Source organism: Protopterus annectens, chromosome 6.part1, assembly GCF_019279795.1.
Source record: "Protopterus annectens isolate FY-2018-M chromosome 6.part1, PAN1.0, whole genome shotgun sequence".
Classification (NCBI taxonomy): Eukaryota; Metazoa; Chordata; order Ceratodontiformes; family Protopteridae; genus Protopterus; species Protopterus annectens.
The window spans coordinates 95,029,636-95,057,449 of NC_056738.1; the positions used below are offsets into that span (position 1 = coordinate 95,029,636).

At 39.3% G+C, this 27,814-nt stretch overlaps 1 protein-coding gene across 4 annotated transcripts in view; it reads left to right on the top strand.

Moving 5' to 3' along the window:
• The window catches only part of DYNC1I2 (dynein cytoplasmic 1 intermediate chain 2), a 1,851,236-nt gene that overhangs the window by 1,303,319 nt on the left and 520,103 nt on the right, over positions 1-27,814 (top strand). The gene's annotated exons all lie outside the window — the stretch shown is intronic.

The window sequence follows — 27,814 nt, forward strand, 5'->3', positions numbered from 1 at the left end:
TTATAATACTGTGGTGTGAAAACAGTTATGTTGTGAGGGTGTCAATCAAAATAGTATGGGAGCGTGGTCTTACAAGAGAATGGACTGTTCATCTTTGGGTCAAGAACATTTACTGATGCACAAAAGAGATGTGCAGAAGATATGAGGAATTAAAAAATATGTCCATGGTAAGGAATTACAGGTAGAAAACTACCACAGATCCTTAAGTCTTTTCAGAAAATCATTTTACAAAGTACCTGTTAGATTAGACTTGATTTTATAAAAGTATGACCTGAGAATGAGATCATATTCTTCCTGCTATCTGAGAGGAATGCTGGGTCTTCAAGCTGCTTGTTGGATTTGTGCTGTAAAACAGGTGTTCCACCCTTGATCTCCTCTAAACTTTTTCCCCCATAATGCTTCTGTATATGAAGCTCTCAGATCTCATTTGCCACCTCAGCTTTTAGAACTGATGTGCTTTATCTGCAAGCTAAGTGCTCCTTGATATATATTTTTTTTGTTTGCATTTTTCTGATGTTAGCTTTATTGTGTGTTACAGATATTGTGTTTCTTAGTATTAGTCACTTATTTCTTTCCCTCTTTCTTTCTACAGGCTCCTATTTTCTTTTCATCCTTTTGGTGTTACATGAGTTTTCCTACTGCCACCATTTAGAAAGAGTGATTATTCTACTTTTTTCACTAGATAGTGTATTGTACAGATAGTCTGAACTGTAAATATCTCACATTTCAGCTAGTGTTGTTGTTGCTGTGTATTGCTGATATTTCCTCCACTTTAGGTGTGTATATGGAGAAGGTTAGGAGAAAAGTTTAAAAACTTGCCAGAAATGTGACCACAAGAAATACATGACCTATGTGTTTTCTGTCTGGGGGTGGACCATTTGTCTCTGGATTGTGTGATCTGCCAGGCCTTCATTATTAAAGCCCTATCAGGCCAAAGAAACAAACCTGTAATGAAAGGGCTCCTGCCTTCTGACTCTGAAGCCAATAAGCTTATGAAATCAGGAGAAAAGGATAGATCCAGGAAAAAGAAAGATGATTGGGGAAAGAGAAAACAGGAAGAAGCGGCTACTTCATTGGCTCCTAAGTTGCCTAGAGAGGATTGCTTTCCTGTCAAATCTTCAACCACAGCTAGTTCATTGACTCAAAAAATTTCAGAGCCTACAGTTATATTGGACAAATCTCCAAAGAGACTCACGAGTTGACCTCTTCTGAGTGTGAGTTGGCTTGTGTTTCATCCAGACATCACCCTGTGCCTTCCTTCAAATCATTCAGATCTTTCAAGAGTTCTTCAGATGTTGAGATGGACCATATGATGAAGACATTTCTGAAGGATGTGATTGACATATGGGTACCCTTGCATTCCCCTCTGTGTCAGTGGTGGAATGGGCAGGCTCTTCTCCCATTTTTCTCCTTCCCTGAGCCATATTTTGGCATCAGTGATGTTGGAGCTGACATAAGTTCTGAGACCTGTTCCCTCAGCACATTCAGGTGCCTCCCACTGTGGATGCTGAGGCGATTCATCTGGCACATTCGACTCTGACTGAATTAGAGTACAGTGGGTCTTGGACCCAATTTCGTGATGCACTATCACCCCCAGAAATGTCTTGTTTTGGAACCCGTTCTTGATTTCCATAACCTAAGCTTTCAGAGCTTTATTAATTCCTTCCATCGGTCCATCCCCATTGTCATGTTCAGAAGTCCTGTACACCTGATTCAAGGAAACAATTAGAAGCCACCCTGAATACCATATTTCATATGTCGAACCTCTTCATGCAGCTGATGTATAACATGGAAGATGGAGAGGCTCATGTGGTGGAGGCAGGCATTACTCATGAGACACCTTGTCTGACTTCAACTGTGTGATTTTTGTGGACAATTTCAAGCCATCCTTTGCCAATACCCCATATGACGGGTCCTCCTTCTTTGGTCCCACAGAGAGCAAATGTAGACGTGCAAGCAGCCTGTTAAGATGCTTTCTACTGTTGGAGTTAAATTTCAGCACCCCCAGCAGTCATACAATAGGAACCAAAAGGATTCTAAATCATTATGGGTTAGAAAGTTCTGGCACCTTCCCTTTGACTCCACTTCAGATAGGGGCAGCCATGGCAGAGGCAGCCCCTTCAGTGGACACAGGCAGAAGTAGAGGAGGTCCACAGAATCAGGGATATGGGCCTTTATCTGTTACGCAGCTAAGTCTTATTAAACTTCTTCTTAATATCAGTTTCAGAGAAATAATCAAGTCTATTACCCTTGTGCAATAACTCAACATACTCAGCAATTGCTTTATTATATGCCAACATGTCAGTTCTGTCATAAACTGCAGCCCTATGAAGGCTGTTGGGTTGCTTATCCCTCTTCTCACCAGTGTGGATGGTCATCACATAGAATACATGGTTACAAGGTATAACATCCAGAGGCTGTTCAATACTCTTTTTTTTTCCCAGTGCCCACTCATATACCATCGTTACTTTGAGATGTGTACCACCCCACCAAGCAATTGCAAGTGAAATTTGCTTCCTTTTCAAAAGAGCCATCCAAGAGGTCCAGCCATACCAGAGAGGGTCAGGATATTACCCAAGATTATTTTTGGTTTCAAAGTAAAACAAAGACCTCAGGCCAATTTTTTACCTAAGTCACCTAAACACATATAACTAAAAGACATTTTGTGGTGGTCATGGTGCAATTAATACTGCAGTGTTTTTAACCAAATGATTAGATGTGCTCTTTTGATCTCCAGGATGTCCATATCCACATCAAAACAGCCACGCTTCCAGGCGTTACCTTTGCTTGGGTCTAGGAACCAATAACATTCAATTCAGAGCCTTACCCTTCAGCCTCAACCCCCCCCCCAGGTGTTTAACAATTTCATGGTCATAGTTGGTACCCATCTACAGCTGAGAGCAGTCAGAGCTTTTCTATTCTTGGACGATTGGCTGTTAGCTGCCACAGCCAAGAAATCATTGATAAAGGCCTGGAACTACTTTCTGTAGCTCTGTTAGGCTTATTCATTAACAGGGGCAAGTCTATCCTGCAACCAACTCAAACAGTGTAGTTCATCGTGTGTCACTATGATGCTGTGAACTTTGTCGTTTCTCTTCAGTACGTCAGGGTCCACGTCCTGTGGAGTTCAATTCAAAATCTTAAGTCTTTGCAAACTTCTGTAGCACATCTTGTCCTTCGCGTGTTGGGTCTAGTAGTTTCCTCAATTTTCATGGTTGTTTGCTCAATATCACTTGGGTTTTGTAGTGGTTGCTCAGGGTTCAGTGGTCATAACTCATGGATACTGTCTTCATTCCAATCACAGTTACATTCAGATGCAGGGAAGAGTTGATAAGTTAACTCACCTCAACACATGTTCTTATGGGGAGACACTTTCTCTTGCCACCCCCTGCAGAAGGTAGTTTCATATATGCTTCCTCCTTAGGGTAGGAGGGCAATTTCGGGAGAGGATGGTCCAAGGTGTTTGAAATTCCCATTAGGCTTACCTTGACATTAATGTCTTAGTGATGAGAACAGTCCTCCTTGCACTGCAGGAACTTCAGGGCTGTCTTTATCATGGGGTGATTTCCATCCACACCAACAGCATGACAGTAGTGTGGTATATCAGCAAGTGGGAGGAATCAGGTCATATCCCTTATGTCAGGAAGCAGTGACGGTTAGACAGTAGGTAATCACTTCTTACCATTTTCTGATTACAGTACACACTCCCAAAAAATCCAGCTGTCTTGTAGACAAGACTCAGCAGAAATATTCTGATGCCTCATGAATGTGCTCTCAATCCAGCAGTAGCACAAGAAATGTTCATCCTCTAGGGCCAGCCGTGCTGCACACTTTTAGCATGTTTGACCAACACCAAATGCAGAAGCTTCTTTGCCTTGATCACCAAGAAGGGAAGTCCACCAGATATAAAAAACGGCCACCACAAACGAAAAATATAAAATACAACCAGCCAGTGAATCCAACACAGCTTTATCGTAAAATCCGTCTCTTGACGTCTCAGCCCAAAAAAAGCCTTCAAGGAGTAAAGAGTATCATACAAAACTTGCCTAAATTACAATAACCAATTAACAATTAAACAATTAAATAAGCATTCTCCAATTTAATTCATTTAACCCATGTGAGTACAGAGTATTAAATTTCAAAATATGCACTGATTCCTTAGTTAAAAGCTGTTTTTTAAGAAGACATTCATCAAAAAGTGACACATTTATTTTCTCTAAAATAGTTCCTTGTAACCCTTCACTATTACTATCATGAAATTGCTGAAAATATACTGCTATAGAACTTTCTTCCTTTTTGTTATAAATATCCCTTACATGTTCTTGTAGTCTGACATTAAGTGCCCTCTTGGTCTCCCCAATATAAAATAAATTGCAAGGGCATCTGAGGGCGTAAACAACACCCTCAGTATCACAAGTGAAGTTATTCCAAAGGGAGTATTATTAATTCTTGGAAAATGTTCTACTACAAATTTACAAGCTTTGCATTTATTACAGCAAGTGGTTCCCCTTATGTTTAACCTCTGATCTATTTTCATAGCCGGGGTACAAAATCTTCCTCTCGCAATAAAATTTTGTATGTTCCTACCCCTTCTATAGGAGATTCCCAACCTGCCATCAAGCCATGTAGAGACATTTTTCAAAGAACACAAGTAATTCCAATAATATTTTATTTGTTCTACAACATTTGAACTAAAGCATCCAAATGTTGTAACAAAATAAATTTCTTATGTTCTCTGTCAGTCATTTTGTAACGGTCCAAGGACTGTTTACTAGCATGACAATTTCTTTTGTCAAAATTATTACATAATTTCTTCCATCTCTTCTCAATTACGGTTTTACTGTAGCCTCTTTTAACAAACATATCTACAGTTCTACCCAATTCTTGTTTAAAATCATATATATTATTGCACAACCTAGATATTCTAAGCATCTCACCATAAGGAAGTGCTTCCATAGTATGTGTAGGATGGCAACTATGGCTATGAACAAACTGTGTACCTTGATCAAATTTTCTGTGCACTGACGTCATTAGTTCAGAACCATTCCTAATACCAATGACTGCATCCAGAAAAGGAATATGTTTTCCTATATTAAGGCCATCAATTGTAGACCATGTCTATTATTATATAGAGATCTAACAAATTCTGTTACTAAATCCTGTCCTCCCTCAGCTATAAAAATTAAATCAATATACCTGTAGTACCTAATAACATGCTGACAAAAAAAAACGTATTCCTATAAATATATTCAGTCTCAAAAAGGCCCATGCTTAGATTAGCATACATGGGGGCAAAAGCAGCCCCCATTGCCGTGCCTTGTCTCTGCCTAAAAAGATTATTATTAAACTCAAAAAAGTTTGTGTAAGACAGAAATATACCAATTCTACTATATATTCTGTCACTGGTGAGATACCCAAGAAAAATCTCAAAGCCTCCATGCCAAAATTATGGCTGATGTTCGTATAGAGGCTTTTAACATCTAATGTAAAAAAAATACATATTGCTGTTCCACTTAATATCATTAATCTTTTGCAAAAAATCAAATATATCTCAAATATAAGATGGCAAAGTATATACTACAGGTGCTAAATAACTATGTAAAAAAAGGCATAGTTTATGGGTAAAATATTCACAACCCGAAACTATAGGCCTCCCCAGTGGGCTATTTAAATTTTTATGAATCTTGGGGAGGCAATAAAAATATGCCATTTTACATCCATCTATATTAAACTTCTTCTTAATATCAGTTTCAGAGAAATAACCAAGTCTATTACCCTTGTGCAATAACTCAACATTTTTTTATTTATTTATTTTACATTTGTTAACCGGGCTAGTCTAGCTGGATATATGTCCATTTTCAGTAGAGGCCCGAGGAGAAAAGCTCCACTCATACTATATTTCAATGGGACAATTTACAGAGTACATGATTAAGTACAAAGTGAATTATCATTTAGTAACATGAATAAACAAAAAAATAAATATACATGAAGTATCTAAGGAACATACTATAAAAAAAAAATTGTTGATTAAGTAAAAAGCATTACAAAAATTGTTGTTCAGTATAAAGCATTATGAAAAATTAGGATTAGCAAGAAGGTTTCAAAAGAAATAAGAAGAAGAGAAGTAAAACAGGAGATAAGAAGGGAATAAAAAGGAGGAAGAGGGAAAGAAGAAATAGTCTGGAGAGGAGAAGGGTTAGAATGTGTATAAGAGGACAGGGGAGAGAGAAAGGAAGAGTAGGTTAGAGCATGAGAGGATAGTAACAGGGCAATAAGAAGTAGGAGTAAGTATATTTACTAAGTAAAGTGTAGAGTTCTAGTGGTGGAGGTGAATGAAGAAATTAGTCAGGAGTCCAACAGGAACAGAGCCAGTGATTTTGGAAATACAGTTTGATTTTTGTTTGAACAGAGGTAAGGAGGAAGTTAGAGTGATATCAGTGGGTAGCTGATTCCATATCCTTCCTATAGTATTAGTGAAAAGAGAGTCACCAGCTAGGTTATGGGACTTTACTGATTTAGTCATGAGTTTGGAAGAAGATCAAGGAGGTAAGATTATTGTAAGGGATTAAGAGTTGAGAAAGTATAGGGGTGTTATAAGGTTGATAGAGTATCTTGTGAGCAATGGTAAGTTGTGAGATCAAAAGACAGTTTTGTAGCTCAAGCCAGCCTAGGAGTTTTAGGTTGTGACAGTGGTGTGTTTTGAAAGGGTTGCTGGTGGCAAATCGGGCAATGCTATTATAACAAGTTGCAAGTTTATTTAGGTTGGCCTTCTTAAGGTTAGTGAAGATTGGTGGTAGAAGAGAGTAGATATAAGATGGGAGTGGGCAATGGTAGCTCTGGTAGAAGGTGTGAGAAAAGGTTTGATTATAATGATCCTATTTTTTATTAACAGTTTTGATGGTGTTATTGATGTGTTGATCAAAAGTCAGATTGTTGTCGATGGTAATTCCTAGCAGTTTAGTTGTTGTGTCAGGAGAAATAACAGTAGAGTCATTAGACAAAATGTTGAAGTTTAATGGGAGGCTCGAGTGGTAGGAGAAAAAGGAGAAGTTTTGTTTTTTTAGCATTAAGGAGGAGGTATCGTCTAGTAAACCAAGTTTCTACAGTGTTAAAGGTAGTTTGAGTTAGAGATAGTAGTTCTGTGGGGGTGGATGCTGAGCAAATGATTGTTGAGTGCATATTGGATGCAGGTAGCTTGAGGGATGACTGTGTTGAGATCGTTTATGTATAGGGAGAAGAGAAGTGGACCTAGGATTGTGGGACTCCAATTGAAACAGGCAATAGAGAAGAGATATGATTGTCCCAAAGGACGGCTTGATGTCTGTTGTTAAGATAGGAGGTAAACCATTTTAAAGCCAGGTTATCAAATGAGAGGGATTTAAGTATATTAATAAGGGAAGAGTGGTTCACCATGTCAAATGCTTTGGAGAGGTCAATAAATAGAGCAGATGAGAAGATGTTGGAGTTTCGATAGTTGTTGATAGTATCTATGAAAGAAAGGAGGGCAGTGGAGGTGCTATGGTGGGGCCTAAAGCCATGTTGACAGTTGGCAATTATGTTGTGAGAAGAGAGATAATGTATGAGTTGCTGATGAATGCATTTCTCCATAATCTTAGCAAGAGGAGAGAGAAGAGCAATAGGTCTAAAGTTAGTAAAGTCAATAGAGTTTCCACCTTTGTGTAGTGGGATGATATGAGAGATTTTCCATATATCTGGTATGGTTCCTTCTTGGATAGTCCTATTAATGAGTAAAGATATAGGGTATGCAATCTGTTTAGCAGCCTTTTGAAGAAAGAGAGGGAGTTTGTCAGCAGAGGGGTACAGGGTTTAAGTTTAAGAATAAGCTTATAGATGAAGGAGGTAGGGATTGGATGAAGAGTGAAGTTTTGGGATGAATCCATAAGATTATTTGGAGGGTAAAAGTTATTAGTGTTCAGTTGTCTAGCAAGAGATTGAATGGTTTCAATAAAAAAGGTGTTGAAGGCATTAGCAGTATGGCTAGGGTTGTCTGGGTTATAGGGGAGGGAGTTTTAGCTGAACCAGGAGAAAGGAGTTTATTGATTGAGGACCAGAATTGTTTTGGCTTGTATAATTGGGTTGTTTGAAGATCACAGTAATAGTTCTTTTGTCAGAGATAATTGCTTTTTGCGAGATTTCTAAGTTTGCAAAATGATGAAAATCAGAGGTGATTCTGTGGTGTCTCCATTTGGCCCAAATTTTATTTTTACTGTGAATTAGTTTCTTTGTTTCCTTAGAGAGCCATGGGGCTGTATTAGACTTCATTCTAATAGGCGTGTAGGGGCATGTTTATCCAAAATGGAAAGGAAGGTTGAGTTAAAGAATGATACTGCTTCATTAAGAGGAAGTGATTTTAAGAGTTTCCAGTTACATGTTTCGAGATCCTTTTGAAACAAATCACTGTTAAAGTTTTATTATTCTAGTGTTAGGAAGGTTTAGATAGTCGGTCTTGACTCTGGAGATATAGGTTAGGCAGTGGTCACTGAGGTCATCGGGCATAGTTCCTACTTTGTAAGAGACATTAACTTTGTTTATGAGTATCCAGTCTAAGATACTCTGTTTCTTATTTGGTTTATTAAACCTAGTAGTGGTGGTAATGGATTGTGTAAAACTATGTAGGTTTATATGACAGGAGGGATTGTTGCTACTAATAGTATTCCAGTCTATATTAAAATTATAGTTTCTTGGGGAAGTTTGTGGAAGTCCAACTAAGGAAGTTTTCTAAGATTGGTATGTTGTTGCCTGGAGGTATGTACATACAGATGATGTACAGGGCTTTTTGAGCATTTAACTGAAGTTTAGTGATGATGGCTTCAACATTAGGATCTTGGGTTGGGCAGGCTGGGAGGGTGGAGATGCTAAGATGGTTCTTAAATAGAATAGCCACACCACCACCTAGTATGATCAAGCCTATGTATATTATAGCCTTGGGGTATAATTTCCGTGTCTTTGGTGGCTGGTTTAAGCCAGGTCTCTGAGAGGCACAGAATGTCAAAGTGGTGAATATCTAACAGGGCATGTAAATAGGGTACTTTGTTATTTATATATTTAGATGACCTATGAGAAGGGTGTTATTGAGGTTAGGCTTAGATACTTGAGGGGAGGGATTTGATGGGCCTGGATTGGGGTGAATATCACCATCTTGTAGGGTTGGAGTATTAGGTCTGGGTGTGAGATTACTTTTAAGAGGGGTTAGTTGTTTTATTTTTATCAGAGGGAAAGGTGTAGGTAAGATGATAGTGCCTATGGAATTTGGGAAGGTGATAGCTAGGGAGGATGTGGAATTTAAGAAGGAGGTAAGAGAGGTGTGGAAGATAGCTGTATGTTTATTTATAAGTTCTGGCTGGTAAATAAGTGGGTGTTCAAAGAAGGTAAGAAGGTAAGAAGAATAAAGAGAGGTACAGAATAATGATAAGAATATTACCATGGTGGGTGTGTATGGAGCCATTTGTAGGAGTGGTGAGGTAAGGAAGTTATAATTTAATTGAACAAGAGAGGGTGAGAGAGGAGAAAGTTTTAGGTAGAGTACAGGGAGGAAGGAAGGAAAGAAGTAGTGTGTGGATATGAAGGAGAGAGAATACAACGTGTAGGTACAGAGACTAAAGGTATATAAGCAGAAGGTTAGGTGTAGAAGAGGAGAGAAATTAGTTATAGGAGAGTAGGAAGGTTTTAGGAGTAGAGAAAGAAGAGGTGGAAGAGTTTGTATGGATGGGAGGGGTTAAGTTTAAAGAACAGGAAGGGATGTTAGAGTAAGTGGGTGTGGTTAGGGAAGTATAAGGTTCGGAGCGATGATACGAAGAGAGAGAGAGGAAGGAAAAGTAACAGAGAAAGTTAGCAAAGAGAAGGTTTGAGATAGAAAGGGAAGGGAGTGGGTCACAGAGCACTTCAGAGATGGAAAGGAAAAGGGGTGAGAAGGTGAGGGTAGGAAGAATATGGATGGGAAATATCCAGTTCTGTAGGTCTTGGAGTGGACAGAGTGATACCTACTGGACACAGAAGTCAAGGTACAGAGAGGAGTCACAAGGTTCAGGGGTAGGAAAGAAACAATGACAAACACTACTGGGAGGGAGAGTACAGGCTAAATACAACACTAAGGACAGAGAGAGGAAGATTAAACAGAGTAAGGGGTATAGGGGGCTGCTGCTAGGAAACTAGCCAAAACAGCACAAGATAAAAATTAGGAAGAGACCATAAACAAATTAATTAAACATACTCTCTTAGAGCTTTAGGTAGTGAGTTTGTAGAAGAGTGCAGGGTCCAGAGCTTTCAAGGGTTGTATGCAGAAAGTACCCTCATATAGTGGAGAGGAAGTTCAGCCCAGGCAAACAGGCTGGGTTAGGCAGGACAGTTAGTCTCTTAGAGCTTTAGGTAGTGAGTTTGTAGAAGAGTGCAGGGTCCAGAGCTTTCAAGGGTTGTATGCAGAAAGTACCCTCATATAGTGGAGAGGAAGTTCAGCCCAGGCAAACAGACGCTGGGTTAGGCAGGAGAGTTAGTCTCTTAGAGCTTTAGGTAGTGAGTTTGTAGAAGAGTGCAGGGTCCAGAGCTTTCAAGGGTTGTATGCAGAAAGTACCCTCATATAGTGGAGAGGAAGTTCAGCCCAGGCAAACAGGCTGGGTTAGGCAGGAGAGTTAGTCTCTTAGAGCTTTAGGTAGTGAGTTTGTAGAAGAGTGCAGGGTCCAGAGCTTTCAAGGGTTGTATGCAGAAAGTACCCTCATATAGTGGAGAGGAAGTTCAGCCCAGGCAAACAGACGCTGGGTTAGGCAGGAGAGTTAGCTAGGAGAGCTCAGCCACAAAACATACTCAACAATTGCTTCATTATATGCCAACATGTCAGTTCTCTCATAAATTTTATCGTCCTCTAAATGTTCAATACACATAGCCATATACTGAGTGTAATGCATAATGACAAGCTTATTCCCTTGGTCTGAGGGTTTAAAGATTACATCCTTCATTTTACCTAAAGCTTGAAGAGCTTTCCATTCTGTATTGGACAAGTTATAATCAACATGCTGTCTATTTTTAACAAAATTATTAAACACATCTTCAGTAGCATAATTCAACATATTGGAAAAGTGAACTACTTCTTCATTTAAAAATGGAGGTAAAAAACACTTTTTGTGTAAAAATTAGTAGTATCTAATCTACAATAAGCATTACGTGAACTGTCAGAGTCACATGTAAAAAAGCTTTCACACGACGTATTCACACTGTCATTACAATCTGTCAAATTATCATCTATATCTGCTTTTCTAAAAAAATGCTTTAGATGTAGTTTTGTACTAAATTTAAACACATCAAATTTGATGTCATAAATACGAGGTACCACAGTGGGAATAAATTTTAAGCCACAGTTCAAAACCGCAAGTTCACAGTCGGAAAAAAACATGTCCAGAAAGATTTACAATATAACTCTCATTCAATCGAGGTATCAAATTATCTTTTACCTCTTTTATACCCCCTCTGGGGGTAGGAGTGCCTTTGAAAATGTCTTTGTTGTTCACGAACACGTTTTCTGCCTTACCTTCCTCCCTTGTAGTTGTTAGTATCATTCCGGTTGCTGAGCTGACGGCAAAACAGGGTATTCCTCTTGGATGTTCTTCGTGTTTCACTGTTGCAGTCATTACATTTGGGTAATCTGCTGGCAGGTTGCCCTCAGTCGGCTGATTAACAAAGTCTTGGGTCCTGCGTCGGTTGCTGTCCCTTCTTCCATGACGTCAGGGGTATAAAACATGCAGCCGACGCCATTACATCAGACTTTCTTGCCATGCAGTGCCCGAAGCAGAAGCTGTTCGCAAGTGCCAGTTGGCCAACTCCTGAAATTTTCGTTTTCGAGTTTCAGAACCGAAGTCTTCAACTTAAAGCTAAGTACCCCGTTGGGGAAACTTTTTCTTGCTCCTTACCGATGTCAGTAAAAGTTAATAATTGCATTACTTGTGGAAAGCAAATACCTCATAAAGATTTTCATTCATACTGTATTCCTTGCCTGGGTCCTGACCACGACGTACCTTGCTGTTGGTTTTGTGCTTTAATTAATCAGCACACTATCCATTGTCAGTACATGTACATTTTTGCCTCTAAATATTTCAGTTCTCGGTTTAATTACCCAGAAATGTTGTCGGTTAGCCATCCGACTACCAGGATTCCGAAAAAATGCAAAGATAAAGACAGAGACAAGCCGCCGAGGTCCAAAACTGCCAACGACACTTCTCCTAAGCCAGTTGCCAGTTCGCCGGTACTCATTGAAGCACTTTCGCAGCCCTTGATACCCACTACTTCTGATTCGCAGGCCTCTACTGAGACCCATTAGGAGTCCGGTATGCCGTGAGATGCTTCACCTATGGAACCTGCAAATGTGTCTACCTTGGATGGGCCCGGAGCCGCTGTGCAGGCACCGGCTTCTGAGAGTGTATTCAGGCCTACAGACTTGCATATTAAATCGACACCGCCTTTATTACTAAGGCCTAAATCTCGATCCATGTCTAAAAAAATGACGCCCAGGCCACATGTTCAGGCCCCATATGCCTAAAAAACAGATTATAAAAATGGCTGAAGATCTAATTACTCTAATCAGGGGCAGTCAGCCCCCCAAGAGGCCTAGGGCTGAGCTTGATTATGAATCTTCTGATCAGGATTCTGTTTCTTCTGACTCTCCTAATGACCTGGATTTGTCCATACCTACTTATGAGGATTCGGATGCAGAGGATTCCATTCTCTCTGCTTCCCCTCCAGAGGATTTTTCTTTTGGGGAAACTTTACATACTTTAAGGGAGCATTTCCACTGGGAAAGCCAGGAATTTTCTGATTCAAAAAAGAGGCTTAGGGATTTCCTCCTTCTACCTCAGCATAGGCCTTTGGCTATTCCTCCTGTACTAGACATTGTTGAAGATGTCTTCTCGGAATCCAGTTTGGCCGCTGATTCCCTGTCTCCAGCTCCTAGTAAACCTGACAGATACTACAGGGTTCCTGAGTCCCACAAGTTCTTTTTCAAAAATCCTGTTGCAGATCCAGAAACCATTTCTCAGGGACCCAAAGGCATTAAGGCTTCTACTGCTAAAAATCATACCCGTTCTGATAGAAACTCCAGGGCGCTGGATAGATAGGGTAAAAAGGTTTATACTTCTGCAACCTTGGCAATCAGAGCTTTAAACTGCCAATTTCATATATTAAAATATCAACAGCATATTATTGGACTGCTTAAACAGAAAATGATGTTGATTCCTGACTGTGTGGAAAATAAAGATTTACAGGATTTAATGCATTCTGCTCAACAAGTTGGAAAACATACTTTGTAATGTGGTTTTGATTCTTTAGAGGCCTCCTGCAGGGCTGCTGTAACTGGGTCTGTGCTTAGAAGGCATGCTTGGCTTAAGGAGCAGTCTTGGCCTGATCATGTTAAACCTAAATTGTTGGATGCTTCTTTAAATCAGGACCACCTGTTTGGCAATAAGGCTGAAGAAGTTCTAAAAAAGATGGAAGATAAAGCTAAATCTATGCAAACTGTTAAATATTTCTTACAAGTGCAACCTCCAAGATTTAGTAGGCACTGGTCTACTACGAATTGGCTCTTTCCAGCCTCTTCCAGATCCTCTCAAGCCAAACTCAGACACAGCAAAAACCCCAGGTTTCAGTCCCAGGGGACTTTCAGAACTAAGCAGTGGGGGGCCTCCATTTCCAAATCTGGAAATAAGACACCCCCTATAATAAACAGTCTCAATGACTTCCTTTTAAAATTACCAAGCACTTATCTTTTAACTGCCCCTTTGGGGGGAAAGATTGCTCTTCATGCAAAGAACTGGGAACTCATAACCCAGGACAAATGGGTTTTAAATATAGTGTCCCAGGGATATAGATTTCATTTCCACACATTGCCAACACCAAACAGGTGGCCAGATCTGCCCCCAAATCACTGGGCAGATGCTCAAAAATAGGTACTTTCCCTCTTAAGCATGGGGGCTATTCAACTGGTACCAGAAGATGAAAAGGGACAAGGTTTCTATTCCAGGCTTTTTCTGGTACCCAGAAAAGACAAATCATGGTGTCCAATCCTGGACCTGTCTGCTCTAAATACCTTTCTGGAGATTCCAAAATTCAAGATGCTGACTCTTCACCAGTTACTTCCTGTGCTAGACAAAGACGCCTGGTTGGCAGCTCTGGTTTTAAAAGAAGCATACCTGCACATCCCAATCAGTGAATCTTGCAGAAGATACCTATGCTTCAAAGCAGGCTACTTGCATTATCAGTTCTCTCCACTGCCCTTTGGCTTGTCTACTGCACCCAGGGTATTCACAAAGTGCCTGGCTCCATTTATTGCATTTTGCAGGCAAATAAATATTCAAATATACCCATACCAGGACGATTGTCTAATTCAGGCAGAAAACCAGGGCATACTTCTAAATCATCTGGCGTTTGTAAAAAGGGTTCTAACTTGTCTGGGGTACACCATAAATGAAAAGAAATCACAACTGGTACCCTGTCAACAGATTACATTCCTGGGTGCAAGCTTCAGTACAACTGCCCAGATGGCATTCCTCATGCCCAAGAAGCAAATTCATTTGGTAACTTACTTCAAATAAGTGACCACAAAAACCCTGCTATCTGCAAGGCAAATACTGCAAGCCTTGGGATTCATGGCCTCCTCCATTCTTTTAATTCAATATGCAAGACTGCATATGAGGAAACTACAGTGGTATCTAAAAAGTCTGTGGAGTCAACATTGTCACAGCCTGGAAACAATGATTCCTATCATACCGTGCCTATGGCTAGAGTTCCTATTGTCGGCAGAAGTCTGCCACCAAAACAAGGGACTACCATTCACACTACCCCCCTGCCACCCAAACCCTAACTACAGATGCATCAGATTATGCATGGGGGGCTCTCCTGGCAGGGAAGTGCATTCAGGGCAAATGGAACCCAAATCAAATGCACCTACATATCAATCAAAAAGAAATGTTAGCTGTACAGAATGCTCTGACAGCCTTCAAGGACTACATTCCTCCAGGACAACTAATGGTAAAGATGGACAGCACCACGGTCATGTGGCACATAACCAAGCAGGGGGGTACACATTCCTACCCCCTCTGCAGACTAGCCAAAGGCATTGTGGAACACAGCCTTGAGCTACCAAGTGCATCTACAAGCTCAATTCCTGCCAGGAAAATTGAATACAGTGGCAGACGGACTAAGCAGAAACCTCATGGACCCACACGAGTGGAAACTGGAACCACAGATTTTCAACATGTTGACAAGTGAATGGGGGAGCCCAGACATAGATCTGTTTGCCTCCCCCAGAACTACCAGTTGGACAAGTTTTGCACAAGCACTCCCCATAAACAAGCCTGGAAAGTGGATGTTCTGCACTTCAGCTGGAAAAACCTATCAGTCTACGCCTTTCCCCCTCTGCCTCTGCTCTCCAAAGTTCTACTAAAAGTCAAACAGGACAAACCATGGATGATTTTGATTGCTCCAGACTGGCTGCGCCAACACTGGTACCCCCTCCTGCACAGTGTATTGCAAATATCTCCATGGCACCTGCCTCAGACCCCTTCACTGCTGTCTCAGCAGGAGAACCAAATTCTGCACCCTCAGCTTCCAACATTGAACCTTGCAGCCTGGCTAATCACTCAAATTCATCCTTATCATCCCTCAGCAAACCTGTGATGGATGTCATCTTGAAGGCGAGGAGACCTAGTACTAGAAAATCTTATGCTGACAAATGGAAAAGATTCTGTGCCTGGAACCAATCTTTAGGGATGAGCACAGCAGCGCCCAATTTACCTCAGATTTTGCAATACTTAACTGAGATGCTTCACAAGGGCCTGTCTTTTTCCTCCATTAAAATCCATGCCTCAGCTATTTCAGCTCACTATAACACAGAACCACTCCTCTTCTCTCATCCTCTGCTCAAGCAGCATCTCAGAGGGGCAAAAAACTTGAGACCACCCAGGAGAGCTCCTACCCCTGCCTGGGACCTTAACTTTGTTTTGGAGAAACTCACTCTACCTCCTTTCCAGCCAGCTGCTACTGCAGACTTAAAATTTCTTTCTTGGAAAACAGCCTTCCTTTTAGCAATCACTTCAGCTAGAAGGATATCTGAATTACAGGCCCTTATGGCAGTGGAGCCTTTCTTCATCTTTTATGCGGACAAGGTATCTCTCAGGACCAGTCCATCATTCATGCCCAAGGTGGTTTCCAGTGTTGCTCTTAATCAGTCCATTCATTTGCCAACCTTCTTCCCCAATCCACAGAACAAAGGGGAACGGATTCTGCATTTGTTGGATGTGCACAGACAACTAAGATTCTACTTGGACAGGACTAAATCTCGAAGAAAATCTGAGCAATTGCTGGAAGCATTTGCTGCAGGGGCAGAGGGGAAGGCTATTTCAAAGCAAACCATTTCTAAATGGATAAGCCATTGCATTCATTTCTGCTATAAGCACCATGGAAAACTTATCCCCCAGGGGATCAGATCTCACTCCACCAGGGCTGCATCTACTTCTGCAGCCTTTCTCAGAGGTGTTCCTACCAGGGATATCCTAGAAGCTGCTACCTGGAGTTCTGTACATACTTTCACCAAGCACTATCATTTACCAATTTTCTCTAAATCCAGACCTGGCTTTGTCACTGCTGTCTTGCAGGGCCTTATAGCTGGCCCTAATGCTGTATAAACTCCTCCTCCCAACCATGGCTTTGGAAATCTACCCAAATGTAATGACTGCAACAGTGAAACACGAAGAACATAGTACAGTCGTGTACACTTACCATAAATGTAGATGTTCGAGTGTATTCACTGTTGCAGTCCTGGTTACCCTCCCTCCAGCCCCCTATTTTTTCTGACTGTACCTCTCCTTTCCTTTACTATGCTTAAAAGCCTTTTGGTGCATTTGCTTTTGGTTGGAGGTATACCTTTGTGTTTTTGTGTTTATTTGCTCCCCATTAGGGGGGCACCTGACATCTGGGGCAAGAAAAACTGATGTAATGGTGTCGGTTGCATGTTTTATACCCCTGACGACCTGACGTCATGGAAGAAGGGACAGCAACCGATGCAGGACCCAAGACTTTGTTAATCAGGCCGACTGAGGGCAACCTGCCAGCAGATTACCCAAATGTAATGACTGCAACAGTGAATACACTCGAACATCTACATTTATGGTAAGTGTACACAACTTTACTTTTGCTGCCTCTTCATCACATGAAGTATAATGTCCATCTGATGCTGAAAACGAGGAATTGTTCGTTTGAAGTTCATCTTCCGCCCTTTGAACCCTCACATGATTGCGAGCCTTCTTCCGATTGGCCTTTGAAATAAAACACCTTCCCATTTGCAGAAGCTTCTTTGCCTAGATCACCAAGGAGAGAAGTCCACCAGATATATTTGGTTAGACAGTGTCCTTCCAAAATACTTTTGTGCTTATCCCCCTTTGCCCCTGATACCAAAGTTCGTACATAAAGTGAAATGGTGTGGAGCACTAGTAATCCTCATTGCTCCATATTGGCCAAAGCAAATTTGCTTTACCCTGTTGACACCTTACCTCTGGGGGAGCCCCTCTTGGTTCCCAGATCCCAAAAAGAAACTGCTGTCCTACCCATCCAGGATGCCTCACCCATATCTTCACAACCTCAAAGTAACCTCTTGGTTTCTTCAGTGTTTTTGATGCCTATTGACTCTTCGTTATCTAAAGACATACTGTGAATTCATTTTGCCTCCCAGAAAGAAACCAGACGCAAGATCTACAAAAGTAAATGGAAGTATATTGCACTTTGAGCCTTAGAACAGAACTTTAAACCATACCAGACATTTTGCATTTCCTAGCTAGTTTGTCTATTTCCAGTTCCAGTTATTCCCCATTAAAAGTTCAGTTGACAGCTATTTCTAGTTTTCATTCGAGATATTATTTCTGCTTTTAGTTTAGCATAGTATTTGTAATGCCTTTTTTAAGGGAATTTTTCTACTCAAGACCTCATTTTAAAAGCCAGTACCACATTGGGACATTAATTTTGTTTTGGAGGCACTGACAAAGCCACCCTTTGAACCTGCTTTTTCTGTTCCTTTCAGATTTCTCTTTTGGAAAATGTTTTTGATAGCGATAACATCTGCCAGAAGAGCGGTCTCCCCTCAGATATCAAAGTATAAGCGAGTTCCCTCAGAACTTGTTGTATCAAGTCTCTGCGTCCCTTTGGCTGGGACTTCGCGATATCAGTCCCAGAGTTGCCACAGATCAGATCTACTCTTCCTAGCTTCTCAGGCTGTTTCTGATTCAAGATGTTGAGTGATTCAAGGAGATTGCCAGTAGGCTATTTCTCGACTAAAGTCATCATGTCATTCTAAGTCTGTGACTGCTTCATGGTTTGGAATATGATCTAGCAAGTCCAAGATGCCTTCTTGACCCCGGACAAATAAATAAAGAGATCCTTTACTTTCATCAATTGTCTCATCAGTCCAGGCTGAGCGCGGACTACAGCAAGTGTAAGTTCATTTGGGGTTTCGTTATCATTGGTGCTAAAGGGGAGATTGTCTCAAAGGTCTTAGCTGACATGCCATCTCAATTATCATATATGCCCGGATGCTATGGCCGTATTCCGAAGTGCAAATGCCAAAGTTGCAGCTAGTTCTCAATGGGAATGATTGTATGGACACCAGGTGAGGTCTCGGTGGAGCAGTCTATCTAAATTGTACCTCTTAGGAGGGGAGTCACTTGGGCAAGCACAGAGGCTCCTCTCAGTCAGCAGGCTGCAGATCTGAATACAGAGACCTTAGGAAGTCAGTGGCCCCTCAAGACAATGGACTAAAAGCTTCTGAGCTCAAAGGAATGGAAAGTGAATACAGTTGGTGGTTTTAGCTTCCTTGTGTCAGGTCCTAGTTCTTGCAGGGAGATCAAGTGTTGATTACTGCATTGGCAGCAGTGGGTTCTGCTGCAGGGCAGAACACATTCTAACCTCACAAACAAGCTTGGTGTGGTGCATCTGGGACAAGGGAACACACAGTCTTCACCTCTATGCAGGCAAACAAGAATTTTTGCAGGGACTCTCTCAACTTATGGTAAATCTTCAGGCAAGGTTTCTGCTCCTTCTGCTTGAACTCACCGTCAGATTGTGTTCCAGAGAACAAATGTGGGATGAGTGAACTTTGGATATCTGACTTCCAGAAATTAGGAAAGAGCTGGGGAAAGTTTTGCATTCCCATTTTCCCCAGCACCAGGCTCTTGGAACTTTGCTGGTGTTTTCATCCCACAGCTTGGAGATTTTGCCTCTTTCTTTGCCAAATGGAGCAATTAAAGGCCTCCAGGACACTCTAAGGATGATTTGATAGGTAAAGATATCAGCCTGAAAGCCAAAGGATGATTTTGATGCTCCCAGGGCAGCCTCAGCATTGGTGTTAGCTCTTGGCCAAAGCCTGATGCGCTCAGGAGTGTAGGCCTTCCGGTTCCGATTCACAAGCCTCATGTCTCTTTGTAGCCCTGCTAATCAAGTTGCTCACTCTTCACACCTTCACACAACACAGCATGTTTTGATGTTTTTTTTTGTCTCAGAAGGTCTAGTACAATGGAAGTTTGGAACAGGCTGAAGGAGAGTACACAAAGGAGTGCATGAAAGTGTAAATGTTAAATTTTTTAGAGTGATTTAAGTGTGCAGCAAAGTAGTTTCTGAGCAATGTGGTTTTGTGGCTCTTCAATATCTCCTCCTAGTGGACTAGGTCCAGTTTGTCCTTCTCTTTTCTAACAATATTCAGTTTGCCTTAATTTGATTCCTCAGACGATTTTGACCCACCATTCTTTTCTCATCCTGTGTGCAATTTGGTTCTTAGTGGGAATGGAAGACAGACCCATCAGAGCTCCTACTCTACAACCTTCTCCAAATGAATTTTTGCAGGTTCAGCCTCGAAGCCTTTTAGACTGCGGCCTAGCTAGGGGTGGTTGGCTCCTGCAAGCATGATTCCCAGAGTTGGGGGTAGGTCTACAGCAGAGGTTCTTTATTTGAGGCCCTTATAGGCGAGGCCTTCTTTCTTATCATTCATAAGGATAGGTATCTTCATTACTAATCCTTCCTTTATGCCTAACATGGTTTTTAGTGTACCTTTTAAAAACAACTGGGAGAAGATTTTACACACTTTGCACCCACATTAAGGGAACTTTTTTTATTTGGAGTGAGTTGTGGAGTTTTGGTACCCGAACAGTAAAGGTCAGCATTATTTTTCAGCAGTTGTTGTTTGCTTTTTCAAAAGCATCTCAGGCTGTTTGTCTCAACAAAACATTTGGCTCCTAAACAAATTGGGTTTGCATTGCAAATAGTTATTCCAGCTCCGGCTTATTCTCCAGCTAAGTACTAGGCCAGCTTTCCTTAAGGGGGCTTTTTGAGGGAATTAGAAAAAGAAATTTTGAGACAGCTACTTGATTACATGGATCAACACTTATACTTTCCCTCCCCTATTATAAATTCTTCAGCGCATTGTCCCTTCCACTATTTTATTTGCTATTTTGCTTGGCTCCTTAGCTACTCTTCATATTTTTCCCCTCCTCCACTCTTACATAGATTTCCCTATCTAGGAAGTATGGAGGACTGCAGCAATGAGAGAAGAAGAACAGTTCATTTGTACCACTACCATAAATGTAGATGTTTGAAGTCCCACGTGCTACAGTCAGAGGTTCTGGCTCCCCTCTGTTGGTTAGAGGGTTGTGGGATTTGGGGGTTATAATTATGTGTATATATTGTATGTATATATGTTTTTTTTATTTAGGTGGATGGTGGTTGGTTTTTTGCTGTCTTTTGCTTTTGACCTTTCTTTTAGGGTCTTCATCTGGCGGGGGAAAAGAAAAGACTGAGATGGCGTCGGTCGGTCATGCTTTACCCCTGACGTCCTGATGTTTTTGGAATTGCATGCCTTGGTTGCAATTCACCCTTACTTTTTTTTCACAAAGACAGGGTATCCCTCCGTACCAACCCTTTCTTTCTTAGGTGGCATCAGAGTCAAACCTGAACCAACTCATCTAGCAGTACTTTTTTTTTTTTTCAAATTATGCCACCAAAGTGGAATATCATCATCTTCATATCTTTGACCATAGGCAATTACAATTTTATCTGCACCACTCCAAACCTTTCAGGAAATACTCATTATTTGTTACTTTTGCCATCAACAAACTGGACTCAAAAATGTTAGTCATTCTGTTGTAGTGGCTGTCCGATTGTGTATGAGTCCAAATGCTCATTCTACTAGGTATTTGTTATCTCTGTTGCCATCTTTGAGTTCTTCCATTGACATTTGTGCTGCAGCAACTTGGTGTACAAAACATACTTTTTCCAAGCAATATAAACTGAATTGGATCTGAAGAGCAAGGGCTTCCTTTGGGAGCTTCTGTCCCCAAAAGTCTCTTGTCATAATGACATCGAAACAATTCAGTTGTTGAGAATTCTGACCCACCAGTCAGATTGGCTGGACAGGATTGGAAAGTTATGTAGTTAGCATAATGCTAGATGCTTTCATCCTTGTTCATTCAATACAACAGCCCTCCTTCCAGTTATATCAGTGAAGGATCTGAAAGTTGGGCTTCCCTTAGTGAAACAATAGGCATAGATTACAGCTAGCAACAAACTTGATTTGAGTGAGCCTCACACACCAGCCCAATATAGGAAGCAAATGTTTAGAGGAGCTTGACGGTGAAGTGCTAGTTTTGGTGGCTGAGATCTGACAAGTGGTTCAAAGACCCATCAGTTGTTTCAGATGGACAAGGATGAAAGAATCTAGTATTGTGGTAAGTCCATAAATTTTATTTTCTTGCCTGGCAAAGATTTACACATAGCAGGTGTTAAATAGATAACATTAGAACAAAAACATTTATTTCTGCACAAAAGAGATGCATAGAAAAGGGACTGTCAGCAACAGTGTAGCAGTGTGGGGAATTAAATAAAAATATGTGAATGGTTAAGAAGTGCAGGTAGAAAATGAACAGTACTCCTTGCAAAACATGTTCAAAATGTCCTTTTAAAAAGTACTTCCTAAATTACAGAGGATAACCTGAAAGTGAGTGATAGACCTGACATTAATCTACAGATTGCAAATATGTTAAGCAAGTCATAAGAACTGTGAGAGTCTTTGTATAATTCTGCATGTATTCAATCTTATAACCAAAGAAAAGTGAGAAGAATTTAGGGTTGTACTCACTCTGGGTTAGAATGCAGTTACTGAAAGATTTTACATCGAAAGGATGGCCTGACAGAAAGCCATTAGCAGGGAAATGCATTTTGAATTATTTTTCTGTTGGAGAAGAAATAAATTGTGTTCAAGGCATGATGTTCAAACAAATGAAAACAAATGCTTGATAGGATACATGAGAGCAAGAGACAAACAGCACAGTGGTGCAGCGGTAGCATTGTTGCCTCACAGCAAGAGGTTCTGTGGTTCGATTCCCGGCTGGAGTGCCTTCTGTGTGGAGTCTGCAATTCCTCCCTGCATTCGTGTGGGTTTCCTCCCACATTACAGAGACATATATGTAGAGCATTTCTCCCCAGGCCTGTGCTGAAAATTGGCTCCATTCCAAGTTGGACTTTCACAGTTAACAAATGTTAAATAAATAAAATAAATAAAGAGATGTCTTGGTTTTACCTGAAATGTCAAATCAGAACTAGTGTAAAGTTACGCAGTATACAGTGCCTATCCCAAAAACAGTCGTAAGGAAGAAATGTTGCTTTACCATTTTAAGATTTTAAGATTGTCTATGTAGCAGAGTGGGCATAAGTTTGTTCTGCTAAAAAGAAGCAATTGAACCAAGATTATTTTTAGTACAAGTAGAATATGGAACATTGTTCAGAAGAAGTTGTAGGTATTTGTTGAAGAACAGATGTGCTTGCCTAACAAAATGGAAGAGTGGCAAATCAGAAGTGTGACAGAAAATCCTGTTTGCAAAAATAAAAAAAATAAGAGACTTTGAGAAGTATGTTGTAAAGAGAGGGAAAGAAAGTGACGGACACTTATGAAGTTGTTTCTGCAACTGAAGCTGTACTGTAGCAAGAACCATTTCCAAAAGACAACCAGATTTTCATTGTATGTAGTCCTGCAAATCTTTTAACAACTGACCATTTTCCAAAGCACTGTCACTTAAACACAGACTCTTTTAGGGCATTTTTTTACTGTTTATATATAGAGAAAATTGTAACTTCAAAGTAGTTCATATTTTGTCATGAAATTTTCAAGGTATTTTACTTGCATAATTATCTGTAAAACGTCCTTAGCTTAAAGGTAAAATGGCAGGTGCATCTTGAATTTCAATGAAAAAATGTTGATTTTATTTATGTCTGTGTATAAAAAGAAGAAAACGACCAGTTTTATGCAGAAACATATACTCTTCATGGACCTGAAATCATGCCAGCATTCTGTATTTGTTTTTTTCCCTTAATACGTTTATTGAATTACCACTTAAGACACAAGCAAATATGCAGCATACATTTATATTCCAAAAAATTGAAAACACCACACTGGCCACAGAAAAAAGTTTGGTTAGCGCTTTCATTTATGTAGATTAAATAAACTTCATCAGACAACATACAGAGGAAATGACTCTTTAAATACAAATTCAAAATGACATCACATCCTGCCATCAAATATACAAATTTAAAATATTTAAATTTTAAAATACAAAAATTCTAATATTCCATACATAAAAAATAAAAATATTATCCTAACGAATTAAAGCTTTTAACTTCAATAAACTCATAATGGAAACAGTGTCATTTAAGCCAGGAGACACCGAAGCGTTCAGTTTCAATTGCCAAAATAATTCTTTCTCCTCCAACAATAAGGAAATGGGCCCACCCCTTTTATTATCTATGATTTTTTCTATAACTAAAAATTGGAATTCATGATCAGGAAAGGCTGAAACATGTCTTGCTAGAGCATTGGTTAAATTACATTTAGCTATAGCATGGACATGTTCGTAAATTCTATTCTTAATAGCCCTATCTGTTTTTCCTATATAGTATGAGGGGCAATTATGGCATAATGCCAAATAAACAACCCCTTTACTATTGCAGTTGAATTTATCAGTAAGATAGAATCTTTTCCCATTGATTTCAAAATACTTCGTCACTAATGTGTATTTGCACATTCTACAAGCTCCACATTTTCCCGTCCCATTATGTGGTTTATAATTCTCCTTTTGTTTAAATTCTAAAATGGTTTTCAAATTTCTCCCTTTCTTGTATACAATATTAGGAAATGAACCTAAACATTCTTTTAAAAAGGCATCATCGGAAATAAATGACCAATTTTTTGAAATAATGGTTCTGATGGAGAAAGCATCCTTTGAAAAAGTTGGGACTGCAGCAATGTGGATCTTTATAAAATTAGTCCCAACAAGGTCCCTACCATAATCATTATTGACCATAGGAACCATTGTTGTTGACTCACAAGAAATATTATTCATGTCGACCTCATTTAATTCTCCATCAGATGCATCATCTAATATATTCACCATATATTTCAAAATAGGTGAGAAAATTCCTTGCTCTCTCTTAAATGTGACTTCTCTAACTAATTCATTAATTAGTGAGAGTGGGTAACCTCTACTTTGAAACATTTCACTAAGTGTTTGACATTCATCCAAATAATCCACTTCCAAAGTAGACATTCTCGATGCTCTGACTAACTGCCCCTTCACTACTCCACGCTTTTGATATAAGGGATGGCAGCTTGAAAAATCTAGAAATTAATTAGAATATGTGGATTTCCGAAATATTCTAGATGTAAATATACTCAATTCATAATTTTTAGATAATAAAACATCTAAATAACTGATAGAATTTTCTTGAAACTCAAAAGTAAATTCAAGAAAATTAGTAGAACCATTCATTTCCAGAACAAAAGATTCTGCTGAATCTCTATCTCCATTCCACAGGATGAAAATATCGTCTAGGTAACGGGTGTACCAGACCACTTTCTCTTTAAATAAGGAGAATTCAAATAGAACATTCTTTTCCCATGCTGCCATAACTGCATTAGCAAAGCTGCCCCCACATGGGGAGCCCATTGCTATTCCAGTTTTTTGCAGGAAGTATTTTTCATTAAACATGAAATAATTATTAGCTAGGACCAGTTCAAGTAAATAAATCAAAACATCTATGTCACTACCTGGCATTCCTTCATCCAAAAGAAAGTCCCTGACCCATTCACATCCAGTATCTTGTGGAATGCAAGTATAAAGGTCTCGGACATCTATTGTTAGGAAATTGAATTCACAATTGAAAGGGACCAGGTTTACAGCTTCAAGGAATGCCCAGGAATCTTTGCATATCTGTCTCCTATTCTAAAAAATTTTTAAATTTACAATCAATATACTTGGCACAACCATATGTTATGGATTGTCTGCCATCAATAATTGGTCTCCAGGGAGGCGAGGCTAAAGATTTATGGATTTTCGGTAGTCCGAAAAGCTTCGGAATTAATGGATATGCCATTTTTAGATAATTACACAAGTCCATATCCACTCTATTTTCAATGAACAAATCATTGAGAAAGCCATTGAATCTCTGATATGCCCCATTGATTTCATTTAATGACACTTCTAGGTAAGCTGGAGTATCCAGCATATCCAAAATTCTTGTTGTATAATCATCCTTATTGAAAAACACTAGCCCCCCTCCCTTGTCCGGTTTACAAATCCAGACATTAGCGAATTTTAAGGTATCCAATGCATCTCATTCCACTATTGATAGATTATTACCCTTATCTCTCAATTTATATTGTCTCTCCAATAGACATCTAATGTCATTTTCACATATTCTTTCATATAACATAATAGATGGATGTAGCGGTGGATTGAAAACACTGGCCACTCTAAAGTCACTAACTAAACTTGAGATGTTGTTAAACATAATTTTCAATTATTTAATTTAATATTTAATTTAATATTTAATAATTTAATTATCAAATTTTCAAATAATTTAATTTTAATCTGCCAGCGTTCTAGCCACATCACTTTTACAAGAAGGGACAAAGGTCAACCCTTTAGCTAGAACATCAACTAGTTTTAAATCTGGATTGAATTCAGAATAATTATATATTCTGAAATCTCCTGTGGAATTCAAGATCACATTAACATTCCTGTCAGCAGACAAATCCATTGGAACAACATCAGTACTTATGAGATGATCTATCACCTCTTTTTCTTGTTCTGATATTTTCTTTTTTTCTGATTTTGATACCTTGGAACATGCTGTTGGCCATTCTTTTTCATCTCTGATCGAAAAAAATTGTCATTATTATTATTATTACTACTATTATTCCTGGTATTAACATTTCCTTGATTTTTATTATTATTATATATTATCCTGGCTTAAAGGACACCGTTTCCATTATGAGTTTATTGAAGTTAAAAGCTTTAATTTGTTAGGATAATATTTTTATTTTTTATGTATGGAATATTAGAATTTTTGTATTTTAAAATTTAAATATTTTAAATTTGTATATTTGATGGCAGGATGTGATGTCATTTTGAATTTGTATTTAAAGAGTCATTTCCTCTGTATGTTGTCTGATGAAGTTTATTTAATCTACATAAACGAAAGCGCTAACCATACTTTTTTCTGTGGCCAGTGTGGTGTTTTCAATTTTTTGGAATATTTGTTTTTGTTTTTATCGTGTTTTTGAGCATACATTTATATAAAAGAAAACAAACCACGGTGGCATGTTTACAGTTACAAACATTATACATTACATATTTCCTTATATGGTTATCATTGATCCAACATTACATAAATTGATCAATTCCTGTTTTCCCTTAGACCTCAGTCCTCCTTCAAAACATTGTTCTGCATTAATTGCTCCAAAAGTTTCCATTTTTTTCCTATGCAATTTGCTCCTACCCTTTTCTAAAGATCCTACTTCTAGGTATTTTCTCTCTGTCATAATGCTGAGTACTACAATTTCAGTTGGTTTTGACTTTGATTTCCATGTTTTAATAATTGCTTTTTTGACAGCCATCAGAATTAAACTTAACAAGACCTTACTATATCTAGGTAATTTAGATCCTGTATCTCGGCTCACAAAATTCATTCATTAGTTACACCTATTTGCTCACCCAATATTTATGATAGAGGACTCCATAAGGAATTTTTAAAGTCTTCCAACAAAGTGTATGTTCCAAATTACCTCTTCCCCATCACACATTCAACATTTGCCATCTACTTGAGGAAAAATTATTTGGTGTCTGCTTAGGGTATAAAATACATCTGCAAATACTTCCAAGCAAAATTTGTAAATATTCTAGACTTTGGTGCGTATTTGAGAGCCATACATATGTCCTCCTATTGTTTCCTTGTGAATTGCCTATTCTCTGTATCCCCTAATTGCAGTCATCCTTATTGGCAGAATCTCCTTTCCCCATTCTCATGTTGGTTTAGTTCTTAGTATACTTTCTACTCCTTTAAAAGTATAATATTCTGAATGGCTGCTGTTAATCTCCTTAAGGATGTGGATCCAAAGTTGTACTTTCTCTCCATGTTTCTTGAATTTCTCCCTACTTCATCATCCTCCCTTTCCCCCTTGAATTATATTTTTTTGCTTGTTATTTTTATGAGCCTTAACTGTATAACCCTAAAATATCCATTCATATCAGGTAATCCTAAATCGCTTTGTTCTGTTGCAATGATCAGCTTTATCCCACTTGACTCTTGCCCTCTTCCCCTCCAAGATAAAATCCTTCAGCACTTTATTAATTACTGTACACAACTTCTCGTCTGGTTGTTATAAATTTGCCTGACCTGTGTATAAAACTGTAAGGACTAAAAACATTTTTACCGTTTGTATCTCATC